Consider the following 14,886-nt stretch of genomic DNA (forward strand, 5'->3'; position numbering starts at 1 on the left):
GGTGATCTAGTCCCTTCATAATCTTCATGGAAGTCCTCTGGACCCTCTCTAACAGATCACTATCTTTCTTGTGCTCAGTACCCCAGACTTGGATGCAGTACTCCAGGTGGGGTCTCACAAGGGCAGAGCAGAGGGGGACAATCCCCTCCCTCATCCTGCTGGACACCCCTCTGTTGGTGCAGCCCAGGATGCAGTTGGCCTTCTGGGCTGCAAGCACACACTGCTGGCTCATATCAAGCCTTCTGTCCACCAGAAACTCTCAAGTCTTTCACTGCAGGGCTGCTCTCAATGAGTTCTCCCAGCCTTTAATCACGTCTGGGATTGCCCTGACCCAGGTGCAGCGTCTTGAACTTGGACTGATCCTCATTAGGTACACATGGGCCCAGTTTTCTAGCTTATCTGTGTTCCTTTGGATGACATCTCTTCCTTCTGTTGCATCGACATCACCACTCAGCTTGGTGTCTTCTACAAACTTGCTGAGGGCGCACTCAATCCTATTGTCTAGATCATTGATGAAGATATTAAACAGCACTGATCCCAGGATAGACCCCTGAGGTTCACCACTCATCACTGGCCTCCACCTGGACACAGAGCCATTGACCATGTCTCTCTGTCTGGCCTACAAGTCAGTTCCTTGTACACTGAATGGTCCAACTTTTAAATCCATGTCTCTCCATTTTGGAGATCAGGATGTCATGTTGGACTGTTTCCAAAGCCCTACAGAAGTCCAGGTAGATAAGATTGGTCTTTTTTCAACTGATGCAGTCATTCCGTCATAGAATGCTACCAGATCGGTCAGGCATGACTTGTCTTCGGTGAAGCTGTGCTGACTGTCTTGGATCACCTCCTTGTCCTGCGTGTGCCTTCATATTACTTCCAGAAGAATCTGTTGCATGATTTTTCCAGGCATTCACCTTATCAAAGATGTGGTGTGCAAAAGGGTAAGGCACACACCCAGAGTTCTTAATCCTTGCACAATTTTCTGACCTGATTTTTTTTTAAGGAAATTTTTGTCTTGGGCAATGAGAAGGGAACAAATTAGTGTTTCCTGATTCTTATTCTGAGTACTACTCTTGAGATGATGAATGAAGAGCTATTTTTTTTTCGCTTACATTGACAAATCTTGCCACACATCAGTGGCTGTGACAACTAGATGCCACTCAGAGCTTCTTTGTAATTTGTTTTCGGTAGATAGATAGAGTAGTTTTTGTTTGTTTGTTTGTTTAACTAAATATTAATTGAAAGCACTGAGTAATTTATCGGTCCAGGCTACCAATGCACAGAAATGTCAGATCTGCCACAGAAGAAAGGTAGGGAACTGAGCTGTTTGATATATCTAATTGTGTTCTTGCCAAAGTGCTGCACTTAACTTTTCTTAACTATCATTTAACTGTTCTTTTGAATCAAAGATGAATTCTGAAAGCAGTTACATTTCATACCAGTGGTGAGACTTATGCTTTCCTTCAACCAACAACCTGTTTTCAGCAGTAGGAAGGAAGCATCTGCAGAAGCCATCAAGATCAGAGTAAAATGCACTAAACAGGAATGAACTAGGGTGAAGAAAAGAATAAAGTGGATGGAATCGTATATCTTAAAGATTGACATGAGTCAAAATTTGTTTAGTAGTGTGAAGAAGCTAGAAGGTTATGTGGAACTACAGTGGGAAATTTAAAAAGCTGTGAACACTTGTTTCTGTTCCTGTCATTCTAGTTGTCCTGTGTAATAGCTTTTTGTAGGTGATACTGTCTTGGTCATCAGCCATCTGGACCCGAAAGCATGTATATGACCTGAAATATTTGCTACCACGGTTTCTCTGCTAAGGGTACCTGTGGTAATGCTCTTAAATCTAGCTCCATTATTTCTCAACACCAGTCAGGTGCATCTTACAGCAGCACACTGCCCACACAGATTTCTCTAGGTTTCCTTACATGTATAGTACTCTCTGGGTCTGTCTAAGCTACAGAGCCACAAAGGCTTTCCAGGCTTGCAGGTCCAAAAGTATACCTTTGTCATCTCCAAACTCCTCTCAAGCATGAGAGCCCACGACTCTTCGGCCTTCTTCTATACCTTGGTTTTAGAGGAAAACCAAGCTTGTAAATCAGCTGCTTGTCCCAAATTACCCCATCTATGACCCTGAACTGGACAACCAGACAAACAATGATCAGCTGATAGACAGGCTGATACATGTCAACACCATCACTGAGTAGTACTTATACAATAAGTGGGAATAAGGGCACAAAGGTTTGGGCATCTATCCCTAAGAATTTACTAGCTGTTATCATTGCTGAGTTTTCGGTGCTATAAAGGGTCATTTTCATGATCAGGAATGAAATTGGAGTGGAGATACAACTTTTTCATTACATGCCATATTTTTCATCTTTAATGTTATTTATTTATATTATTTTTAATTTTAATTTTTAAAAAGTACTTCCAACTCCACTGTTGTCATTTTTTTGATTGTTTCCAACCCATGTACTTATCACTCCAGTCAATCATTGATGAAAAAGGAGACCTTTTTTCTCTTTTGCTCACAAATCCCTTCAGCAGAATGCTTCTTTATTAGAAAATATGTTGTGTCCTACTTGGAAGCATTCTGTGTTTGTAAAAAATATAGCTGTAAGATAGATAATGCTTCTCTCATATGTCTCTGTGTTGTTGCTCCACTGTTTTTCCCTTGTGTCTGTACCTAATTTTCACTTGTTTTGTGCTTCTGTGCAACATTTCTTCAGGTAAAATTTTTTCAAAGTCTATCATGATGGAGTGGGAATAAAATGTGGATTTGATTTTCAGGCTAAGCTTTCAATTAAGTTTAATTAAAAGTATATCTACTGAAAATTTTCTTTGAACATGAAGGAGGAAGATTGTTTCATTCTCAGAATATTTCTATCGGAAAAATATATCATATGATGTCCCACAAAAATACCAGTTCCGTGATATTTTTCACCATTCAGGAAAAGTAACATTTCCTGTACTTCTAAATTACTAGTCTTTGAACCTCCAGTAGACAATGTCTGTGTAGACGGTCTGTGAAGACATGATGATCAGTGGAACTGATAATGTCTTGATAATGTCTCAATTTTAATATAATTAAAATTCAATGCTGAGTACGCTTTTTTTTTTTTCCTTCTCGGAAATTTAGAGAACTTTCATTTCTTAAACTCAAAATTTGGAATCTATAGGTTCCCACAATTTTATTTTATACCTATGAATACTACACATAGCTTTCACTAACATTCTCCATGAACAATGTATGTATCCATCAAATGAGCCTTTGACACAAAATGCCCATCAATATTTGCCTGTACACTTCACATCTGCCATTCAGACTTATCTAAGCTATGAGTTGAGCTTACACGGCAGAAAACAAAATTGTGAATACTAAAGTTTTGAGTATTATAGTGATTACAGAGTGTTACCAATTCAGAAGCACATTTTAACTAGGAATCACTTGTAAAATACATATTTGCTTTTTATTTCCTTTTTTAGACCTAACCATAGAACAAGATTTTACAGCAAATGTACTACATGCTGCCAACAAGAGCAGCCATGTCATACAAGAGCTGGGATTCTTACAAAATTAAGTAGATTTTTTAGCAAGATGACAGCTGTTTTTTCTTGGCATTGGTGATTACAAATCCCCAAGAGAACACTATGAAGACATTATGACAACCCTGGCCAAAAATGTAATTGAATAAGGGGATCAGCATTCAAATGCTGCAAAAACTGATTTGCCCAATGCTTGTCAGGCTCTATAGTTAGCATTACCACCTATGGAAAACAAGAGCAGGTATCTCAGTCAAATGACTGCTGTGTGCACATCCTAAGTTTAATAGCAGCCAGCAAATCTGTAGTACAATTGGTTGGCTGATGCATCAATACCCAAGTGGTAAACACTGGCTGAAGGCTGGGGTGATGACTGGTGTGAGCAGGCTCTAATTCTGTAGTGCAAGCGCACTCAGGTATTTAGTTTTATTATGCAGAAGTTTGCTTTAGGGAGATACATTTGAAAATTACAAATGCACAGGATTTCTACACTTCCCTCCCCAGTGAATCGGCAGGAGGCCAGGGCATACTTTCATTGAACCGGTATGTGCCAGAAGATGGTGCGGCAGGATCTCTCCAATATTTCAAGATGTGTCCTCAGGAACAAGTTCCTCTCCATGTGATGGAAATTAATATATCTTAATTGCTATAAGTGAATAAGACTCAGAGGACTATGCAAGAAGGAGGTACTACCTCTGTGCAAAACACCACTGGTTCTGTGATTCTTCCTAGTGATGCAAATTCAGTGCAGCAGAGCATTAAAATGTTGTTGTCTTTGGATTTTGAGAGTCAAAGGGAAGAGATCTCTTCGGGTTCTGATTCAGAATTAGGATCCCAAAATTCAGACCATCTCCTCTTTGCTGTTACTCTAGTGCTGTGCAAAAGGGATCAGACCCTGGGAATCAAAGGAATAACATCTTCTCTCATCTGGGTTTCTACCAGCAACATGGAAGCACACAACTAGCTAACTCCCCCTGAAATAGGTCTTTCCTTGGATAAAACTACTCCCATGAGCTGAGCAAGCACAGTCTGACTGACTTATGGATTCAGGGGTGGGAAATTAAGCTTTAGTTTTTACAATCAAGATTAGTAGTTTGATAAAAAGACAAACATAGTACCTGTGTCACCAGTTCATTTATTTGATATCTGTATATAGGTGGCTGTTGTTTTGAGTTTGTCTCAAAAATACCAATCCATCATATAACATCTTTAAAAGCTCACAGGAGGCCAATCAGCATCAATTTTCAAATGCCCAGTAGACACAACCCAGGCTAACTAATACCATTAGCAAGCTGAATTCTACAGCAGCCTCAAATACAATTTGTTTTTGGTATGAAGGAATAATCCTCAAACTAATAATTAATATCCTGGCAGCGCTTTATTTTTTTGTTTGTTTGTTTGACAGAGTAAGTCCCTGGACAGTATTACAATGTAAAAGAAAAGCTGAGAAATATTTATGTGCTGGGCAGACATTAACTACCACTGAGCATACAGTCAGCAATTATATTTTAGCAAGAGAACAGGTGTTGTTTTTTTTTTGTTTGTTTTTGTTTTTTGTTTGTTTTGTTTGTTTGTTTGTTTGTTTTTGTTTTTGTTTTTGTTTTTTTTTCCTATTCATTAGTCTGTAAAAGAATGGCAACTATTTAAAGGTCAGTGCTTGATCTCCAGGTGGATTTAAGGATTGCTGTTTCTCAAACACAACAATATTTTTGCTCTAACATGCTGCAAATCTCTGCTAGTGAGAGGTGTTATTTGGGTACATTCAGAAAGGGAAAGGACCCAGGGCCATACTTAATAAAAAAGGCAAAAATGTTGATTTCTGAAATGAATGGAGAGGAAAAACACCCAAGTATTTCTGCTTATGTATATATATGTCAGTGTTTTCTGTCATTAGATGGAGTCTCCTTTCAAAGGCGTGATTTAATTTAAGTGATTTCACATCACTTAAATTAAAGTAGCAGAAGGTAATTTTCTGAAACAAGAAAGGTGTTAAAGCACAAATCACTTACTCTACAAGGTGCACATGAGTGACTACACCCAGGAATTGTCTGAGCAGAGACCTCTCTTTAGAGGTCTCCTTGCTTGGTATTCCTGATGTCTTCAGGAGGGGAAAATAATCCCTGTTCAGGAAAATCTATTTCCAGAGAAAGGCCCATGCCTGTGCTAGCCTTGCTTTACCTGTAAAGGAAACCAATAATGACCTGAAAAACTATTTTCCAACACTGGTTGGTTGAGAATTTCAAGATATGCCTTTCTCAGAATGGTCCCTATCACAATGATCTACGCTTCTTCCACTACTTGTTTATTGTGTGCCTTTTTTTTTTTTTTAATAACAAACATGAGAAAGCAAGATATGTATGGCTTATTTTTAGAACTGAGCAAACCCCTTTGATGTCTAGAAACCTTCCCTCAACTCTGCAGGTGTACTGAAATCACTGCCTGTTATCTCACTATGCTTGCTTCACAGGGTCAGTGTTCTTCCTCATCTATCTGTCCCTTTTTAGCTCTTGCTGTTATTATTTGTTTGTGGGTTTTGCTTGTTTGTTTTATTGTTTCCTTTGGGGACAGGGTTAGGGTTAGGGTCTCTTTTTGGGCAGCATTTGTGCAGTACCTTTGGAGTGACAGTCCAAAGGACTGAGGACAAGGATAACAGGGTTAGAGCCTATGACTACAGATCTTAGGAGAAACTACCAAAGAGTTAGCAACTGCTGCTTATCTTTGTGAAGATAGCATTTTGTAGGTCTTCTGTACTTGTTTCTGTTGAGTACAACCAAAAGATGGCAGCATTTTACTCAGCATGGAAGTGTGAGCCTTGTGGCTGTTTACAGGCTGCAACTTGAGATGAAGCAAAAAAAAAAATGCTGCTTCAAATTAAGTAGTCAGGATTTCATTACAATCCATGCCAAATATGTGCAATTCCAAAACGTGTTTATATGATGAGAGTAAGAATAATTACAATCCTGGGAACATATTTTTTCCACAATCTTACTAAAACTGTTTAACTATTGTTTGGGGAGATTGGGAACACGGTGGGGTTTCTTTCAGTGTGGTCAGATTTATTTTGTACATATCTTTCTGTTTTCCACCAACTTCCAGCTGTTGAGACCTGAAACACAGTTTGTTAACTTTGGACATTTAAAAGTGGGAAATTTTGACAGCTGCATAAGTGCTTTCTCTGCAGTGAAACCTATAAAGATTTTTTGTTTGTTTGTTTAATACTTTTAACTTGAGAGAACTTTCCAGTCCTGTGAGATGCGGATCAGTATTATTTCAGTCACAGGTGTGTGGAAAGTGAAGCAAATCTGGTTTCTTAACAGGTGGCTTTTTGGCACCCATCTTTTTTGGTTATCTGCAGACACTTTTGTAAATCCCACAAAGCATCTCTGCGTCTGTAGGTGCAAAATACATTCAGAAACCCAGCCTGAAGTAACTCATGGTGTGGTACTGAAATCTGAAATATTATACACATAATTGTCTTTGCTTCTAGGTCATATTATAAAGGAAGCTCTCAAAACCTTAAAGAGAAAGAGAGAGAGAGAGAGAGAGAGAGAGAGAGAGAGAGAGAGGGAGAGAGAGGGAGAGAGAGAGAGAGAACTTAGCTGACACCATTAAAAGCACTGTTATTTGTATCTTAATTTTCAAAAGCCAATATGCATTCTTCTTAGGTATGTTTTTTCCCCAAGTTTCTGAACAACAATGGATTTCCAAAAATGTTTACAGTTAATTTCCAGTCAAATGATACCTTGCAACCTCTGGTAGATTAATAATAATAATAATAATAACAATAACAATAACAATAACAATAATAATAATAATAATAATAATAATAATAGGTGCCTGGAATATATGCGCTTGATTAAGTGTATCTGGATTTAAGGGTACTAGTGTGCAGTTGCACTGACCTACACAATAACGGTAACATCATTGACACTTTGTCTTAAAACCTTTCCCAGTCACTCATCTAATTCAGATGAAGGGACTGAAAACACTCTTCTTAAATCTATTTTCTGTTTGTCTTCAGTCTCAAAAAGCCTCCTGGGTACCTACTGACATTTTAAGCCCTATCAACCTAATTAGAAGGGCTGCAATTTTAATTTTAAAATGCAGTCTGGGTGATGTGCACTGAATACTTCTTCTTCGACTCCTGGTAGATGCCTGCACTCATTGTCATTGGATCAATGCACCAGAGCCTGCTCTCAGCACATGTGAGCATGTGTGCTCACTTGCTGCAATGCCTCTCAGATGAAAACTTGAAGGCACCTGGGAGCTATAGGTTATCCATCACCATTGCTGCAAAGCCCTCACGGGGGCTGTGGGTAAAAGACTGTCACCAGCACCCTACCTGGTTTCAGAATCTTTTAATACCATAGCTGAGGAAAAAGTGACCAGCTAAAGCTGGTGACGCTGTCTCTAGCAAAAAAGAGGTGTCATCAAGTCAGATGGGACCGATGGTGTGAGCAACCCATTGCCCCATGGGGCTGGTGAAATGAGGAGGAGCTGGAAGCCCACATCCCTTACCCTGTGATGCAGCCAAGATGAGATAATCCTCTGGTCTTCTCTCCTCTTGGGCCTTACTGCACACCCACTCATCTCTGAGGCAATGGGGAATAACATCACTAGTGTGCAGGACTTAGTCAGTGTGAGCTTGAGCAGTCAAGCTGTGGGCTGCTGAGGGGATGCTGGGGAATATGAACACACTTATGATTTGTGAAAGGGCTAATTAATCAAACTCAAACAAACAGATGTTAGGCAGTTTTCTAAGCTATCCATTGCTTTTAATTTGTTTATTTTTAACTGTCAAAGTAAAGTGTCTGTGGCTGTGGTTGTTAGCTACACTGAAATCATAATCTCACAAAATAAGGTCTTGGCACACAGAGTGAGTTAATCCATTTGAAACTAATTCTCAACACAGAAAACATTGTCCAGCAATCAGTTTATGGCCAATGAGCATATACAGCCTGTCTTATTTTGCCAGCCACAGCCTCTATTGGGAATAAAATAAAAAATAAAAATAAATAAATAAATAAATACAAGCTGTAAATTAGGTTTGTTAGATCTCTAGCCATGAAGAAAGCAAAGCTGGGAATCCTGATCATTCTAGAAAGTTGATTTGAAGACACATTATTCTTTCTAGAGGTTACAGAATGTTTCTTCTTCAACATGTTTCTTCTTCTTCTTTTTTTTTTTTTTTTAACCTGACTCCATCCTGTCCAAATAATAATAATAATCATCATCATCATTTATCCAAAATATTTGGTATTTTTCCATTCAATTCCAAGCCTGACACCAAGGCATCCAGGCCAAAAAGAAAAGAACGAATTAAATTGCTTAGTTAGCATATCACTCAAGTGTTTACTTAAGACCCTGACTTTCTTTCATCTGATTGATGCAGTTTTCTCAGATTGATGTTTTTTCTTATTCCCAAGGCTTTATAATGTATGTTTCAATCAATATTTTTTGTCATGAATGTTTCTATTTTATATATCCCTATGTATACAGGTACAGAACTACTGGAGAAAAGCGGCTGTTTTAAGAGTTCATGGAGCTGGATAGATTCAACCTGAAATTTTAAATTCTCACTGTACAATCATCATTAGCAGCCTACTAGATCTAGAATGTTTTCACCACTACAGCAGAAGGTAAAGCATCTTTTTATCTGTGTGAAAATAGTATAGTGTGTTATATGTGTTAAGAACTGCTTGAGCTTATTTCTCCATTACTTCACACCTGATTATATTGGGCTATCAAAAAATAAGTGTTAAAATTCTACCTGAAAGTTCTGTTATCTGCATTAGCAGCTTTGATTATCCATCAATGACAAGGTTTCCAAGACTTCCAATTACTGTGAGGAATAATACTTTCTTTCTGTTGATCTTGTGAAGAGAGAGGACCATCAGAATGACATATGCTATTCCCTATAATAAGTGAGAGTACTGCTCCAGTTTAGTGGCTGAGAAATAAAAGCTGGTAAAAAACTGCCAGAGATTGCTAAATCCCATCTGATCAGCAGGAGGTTACATTTTCTTTTGCTGTCTCTCCGCATATAGCTTTTCTCCCAGTACTTTCATTTGCAGTACAGCTAAAATGGGCACTAAACCTAATTATATGCTTCAGTCTTACATTTTTATTAAGAGGAATTTTCTATAAATTAGTCAGATGTACTCTTGATGATTGTGCATGACTCCAGCTGCTAATTAAAGGTGATGCAGCCCAACAGAGCATGGTGAGCTCATGTCACTTATAACAATTGATGTTCTTCTCCAAAAGCACCTTACAAATCCAAGCCTCTGTTGGAGTTAGTGCTATGTCCATTGAGCTAGAAGAAGCTGAGTATGCTTTAAAAAACGAGATGTTAATCCAAAGAAAGGCTTGGCAGGACTTTGGCTGTAATATCAAATTGCATGAATCAGAGACCCTTGCTCCATATCCACCAGTGTCAGAATATTTCCAAACAGGACCTTAGATATGTTTGATGGGAACTCTTTCTACTTGTCTGTGGCTCTGCTTCTGCATCTGTCCAAACCATGCGAATCTAAGCAGTGAGTGGCCCACACCTGCTGGTGATTCAGACGCTAGAAGTCACTTTACACAGTGCAGTGAAGAGTAGTGCAGATACCTGTGATGGTTCTCATAACAGCACTGGTGTCATAACCATATGAACATCACTGAGCTAGTTAGTCCTGTTAACTCCTCACTGTACTGGAGACCACAGCAAAGAAAGCAAATTTTGCTTGCATTGGTCCAAGATTGTGGGTCTCACCTGAACAAACCCAGCTGGAGCACTCTTCATTTCTGTTGGATTCACCCCTGGATTCCTAAATTCTTTCCTGAGGACAACTTTGTTTTTTTTTACATTGATTGGAGTGTTGTATACAATAAAATAATAATAATAATAATAATAATAATAATAACAACAACAACAACAACAACAACAACAATAATAATAATAATAATAATAATAATAATAAAGAATCACAGAATCATAGAATGGCTTGAGTTGGAAGGGACCTTAAAGATCATCTACTTCCAACCCCTTGCCATTGGCAGGGATGCCACACAATAGATTAGGTTGCCCAAGGCCTCATGCAGCCTGGTCCAGAACACCTTCATGGGTGTGGCATCCACAGCTTCTCTGGGCAACCTGTTTCACTGCCTCACCATCCTCTGAGTGAAGAATTTCCTCCTAATTTCTAACCTAAATCTACCCTCTTTAAGTTTAAAACCATTGTCCTTTGTTTTGTTGTGTGCTGAAACAAATAGTTTCTATACACCTTTTTTATGAGGCCCCTCTAAGTAGTAAAAAGCTGTAATGAGGTCTCCCCAGAGCCTTCTTTTCTCCAGGTTGAATGTCCCCAGCCCTTGCAGACATACTTCACAGGAGAGGTGCTCCAGTCCCTCGATCATCTTCATGGCCCTCTTCTGGACCTTTTCTAACAGCCCCACATCCTTCTTGTGCTGGGGGCTCTCCAGACCTGGACACAGTACTCCAAGTGAGCCCTCATGAGGACTTCACTTGTAGAGGACAATCACCTCCCTTGCCTTGCTGGCCACCCCTCTGTTGATGCAGCCCAGGATGCAGTTGGCTTTCTGGGCTGCAAATGTGCACTGCTGGTCCATGTCTAGCCTTTCTCTGCAGAGCTGCTCTCACTGAGTTCTTCTCCCAGTCTGTCCTCATGTCAGGGGCTGCTCTGACCCAGGTATGGCATCTTCAACTTGGATTTGTTCAACCTCATTAGGATCCCATGGGCGCACTTTTCTAGCTTGTCCAGGTCCCCTTTGGATGACATCCCTTCCTTCTGTTGTATTGACTGCACAGCTCAGCTTGGTGTCATCTGCAAACCTGTTGAGAATCTCAGATTCCTTTCCCATGAAATGTTGTGTCTTTCAAGTGCCTTTTCTTTAAGTGCCATGCAGAGGTACACTGACCTCCTGCATCCATGCCAGTTCCCACTCTCTTGGTGATATCACATGTTCAACAGCATACTGTCACTGAGACAAACTGTCTGCCCTATCAGGAAGAGGTTCTTCACCGAGAGGGTTATCACACACTGGACCAGGCTCTCCAGCGACATAGTCACGGCACCAAGCCTGTTGGAGTTTAAGAAGCATTGAGACTGTGTTCTTAGTCATATGGTCTGAATTTTTGGGTAGACCTGTGTGGAGCCAGGAGTTGGATTCAATGATCCGTATGGGTCCCTTCAAACTCAGGATATTCTATGATTCTATGATTCTATGACAGCCTGTAGACTTCTTTTTTTTTTTCACTGTCTTATATATAGCAGCCAAAATGTTTTTTTTTTTTTTTCGTTTTTAACCACTGCAATACTGGGGTTAATTTTATTTGTCTAAAATAAACCTCCCTTAATTGAGTCATATTTTCTCATGAAACCATAAGTAATAATTTAAAGCACAAGATAAAAAAAGTAATCCTGGAGAGACGGAGAAAATTAATTAGCAGCACTAGAACCATCTAAAAATGTCAGTATGGCAGGGATCTATGAGGCTGTCAAGTCTGTTTCCTGCTTTCCACAAAATAAATAAATAAATAAATAAATCTAGTATAATCTGATATATCTTTATCTTCAAATGGATGGCCTTGCCCCTTTCAAAAGGTCCGAGAGAAACCCACTTCATGACTATGCATCTGTGTGTTTGAACTTGTGCCCACTTTCCACTTTTACATAAATATTTGTTCTCGTGATATCTAATACGTTGATGTATTTTAGCAGAGCAGTCATGTCCATCCTCAGCCTCTGTTTTGCTAGACTATATAACCTATGGATATTTAAGGGATATCCATCCCTTCAGGGGAATGAAGTCATGGATATGAAGTCTTAGTGCTCTGTGGAGTCAGTAAACACATGAACTGCTATAACCTAACCATAGGTGCATTCATATATTGCAGTATCTGAGCAAATAAGTCTCTCAGCTGGCATTATTTCCCTTCCTAGATTTGTTTCTGCTCTGTTTTTATGACATAATACCTTTCAAAGGGTTTTAAAATTTTCACTATAAAAGATTTGCAGGTATTGACATGTTAGCATTGATATCTCACTCTCATTTACTGTCTTGCCACCATTTGGAGCTGAAATATGGTTGCAGATATGAGTGGGTCTCAGAATGGGATTTCATGGAAATGTTCTCTGAAATGGGAATAGAAGAGCACCCAGAGCTTCTGAAGTTGTGTGAACTATCATCACCTGAGGGAAACGTGTGAACACACATATTCTGTTCAAAAAGGCTGAACAGAAGGCTTTTTTACCACTTAGCTACACCAATATGAACTTAATGCTTCAAACGTGCAATAAAAATGTGTCTGAACCATATAACACACAAAAACTTACCAGGATCATGTAAATAAGAGCAGTGATAACAGATGCATAAATAAACATGGTATCATGGCATTCAATTTTCATTTGGCAGCTATCTCGAAAGCTGTTCCTGTGGGAAAGCTATAAGAAGTCTTTACTAACCCACATAAATAAATCTGTCTGTTTCCAATTTGCCTTGTTAGTGATGTAAGCTGGAAAATTGCCATCCTGAATAGCAGACCTAGGGTCTCAGTGTTATTACAAAGTCCATTGCTTTGCACTGAAGTGTATGGTATGCAGTAGCTCTTGAGAGAGTGGGGTCTGTAAAAATACTGACAGCAGGGACATGGTGCCTGAAATTCACAGCAAGTCCCATTTTGATTGTCAGCTATTCCCTCTCCACCTCCCCTCTCCCCTCAAAAAAAACACCTTTCTGTACCATGTCTTTCTCTTATCTCTCAGATGAATAAATGCACATGAAATTGTGTTTATTCTCTCAGTTAACAGTTTCTGTATAGAATATCAGGTATCTTCCTACAAGACTACTTATTTAGGTTGCAAATGCAGCACCAAAATTTGCAACTCCAATAAATATACCAAGAAGAATGATTCTCACACTGTAGAAAAGTGAAAAGAGATGAAAAAAAAAAAAAAAAGTCATTAATACAGGAAAACAGTCATGCTTTCTTCGTACCAGCACCATTTTTTGCCTATTTTCAACAATCAATCATTGTAGAAGACAGTCTGTAGATATGACCTTCCATGAGGTGAGAGCCTGAATTATTATTTTTTTTTGGTCTCTCAGGGGAGACAGGGAAAAGAGAAAGAGATAAAACTGTCTTTCCTTTGTAGAACGGCATATGGGACTTGTGAAACTGTAGATTATGCACTCCAGCAGGACCATATACTCTTGACAATGTAGCAAATGTTGATTGGAAAAGAGATTGCTTTAAAGTCATTTTTATGAGGGTTATAAAAACCTGGAGCCAGGAAAGAGAGAGGAGGTCATAGTGCATGTCTTTTTATACAACAGCTGTAAGCTGCATATTGATCTGCTTTTGAGCAGCGATAAACAAAGCCATGAACCCAGCTGAGGCAAATTCTGAAGTTCGGCACAAACATGCATCAGTCATCATTCAGGATCTCATGTCAGCTACACAACCCTAGCTAAGAGGGAACTACATGAGGCTGGAGCTTTGGGTAGCTTTATTAAAGAAATGAATTCAAGAAGCTGCTTGGATCTCCATCCCATGACATTATGTTTTGCAGAACTTTGAACAAACATGCAGGAGGCCACAAAAAATGTAAAGTAGCACAGGCAAAATAAATAAATAAATAAATAAATAAATAAATAAATAAATAAATAAATAAATAAGGAATTTATGAGGCAAAAGCAATTCAGAATAAATTAGGGTATGATTTTAAATTATTTTGCTATTTTAAATCATATCTTGTCTTCTTTGATTTTCACTCCATTCTTATTTTAATTTATTTTTGTCTCTAGCCCTCTCTTCATGGGATGAGCTCAATAGAAAGTCTCTCATTAGGGCTCTTAAAAATTAGTGGTTATTCAGATTTTGTCATCTGAGCAAAGACAGTGTATGAAATCTCATGAAAGGTAAGGTTGTTCTTTGGTGTTATCTGTTGCAAGTATCTTTTTGCAACATTTTCCTTTCTCAAAGTAGATTAAGAGAAATGCATAGAAGAAAGAAAGAGCAGGATGAAGGATACTGAACAGAGACAATTCCCGAAATATTAAATAGAAAATAAAAGCCTATAAAGCAGTCTTAGATTCATGCCTCTCTTTGTGTCAAACATCAGAAAAGTCATACTTTTTAATTCATCTGGATGCTTATACCCTAAGGGCTTTATGTTCAACTGAATTAGATGAAAACAGATGCTAGCTCACGTATAAACACTGGCATGAGGAGCACATATTCTAAAGGCTATTTGTATCCTTTGCTTTTCCTTCAAGTACATTTTTCTTGGTATCTTTATCTAGTTGGGACCACATGGGGCTCAGATCAAAAGA

The sequence above is a fragment of the Aythya marila genome, assembly GCF_965140915.1.
Source record: "Aythya marila genome assembly, chromosome: 1".
NCBI lineage: Eukaryota > Metazoa > Chordata > Aves > Anseriformes > Anatidae > Aythya > Aythya marila.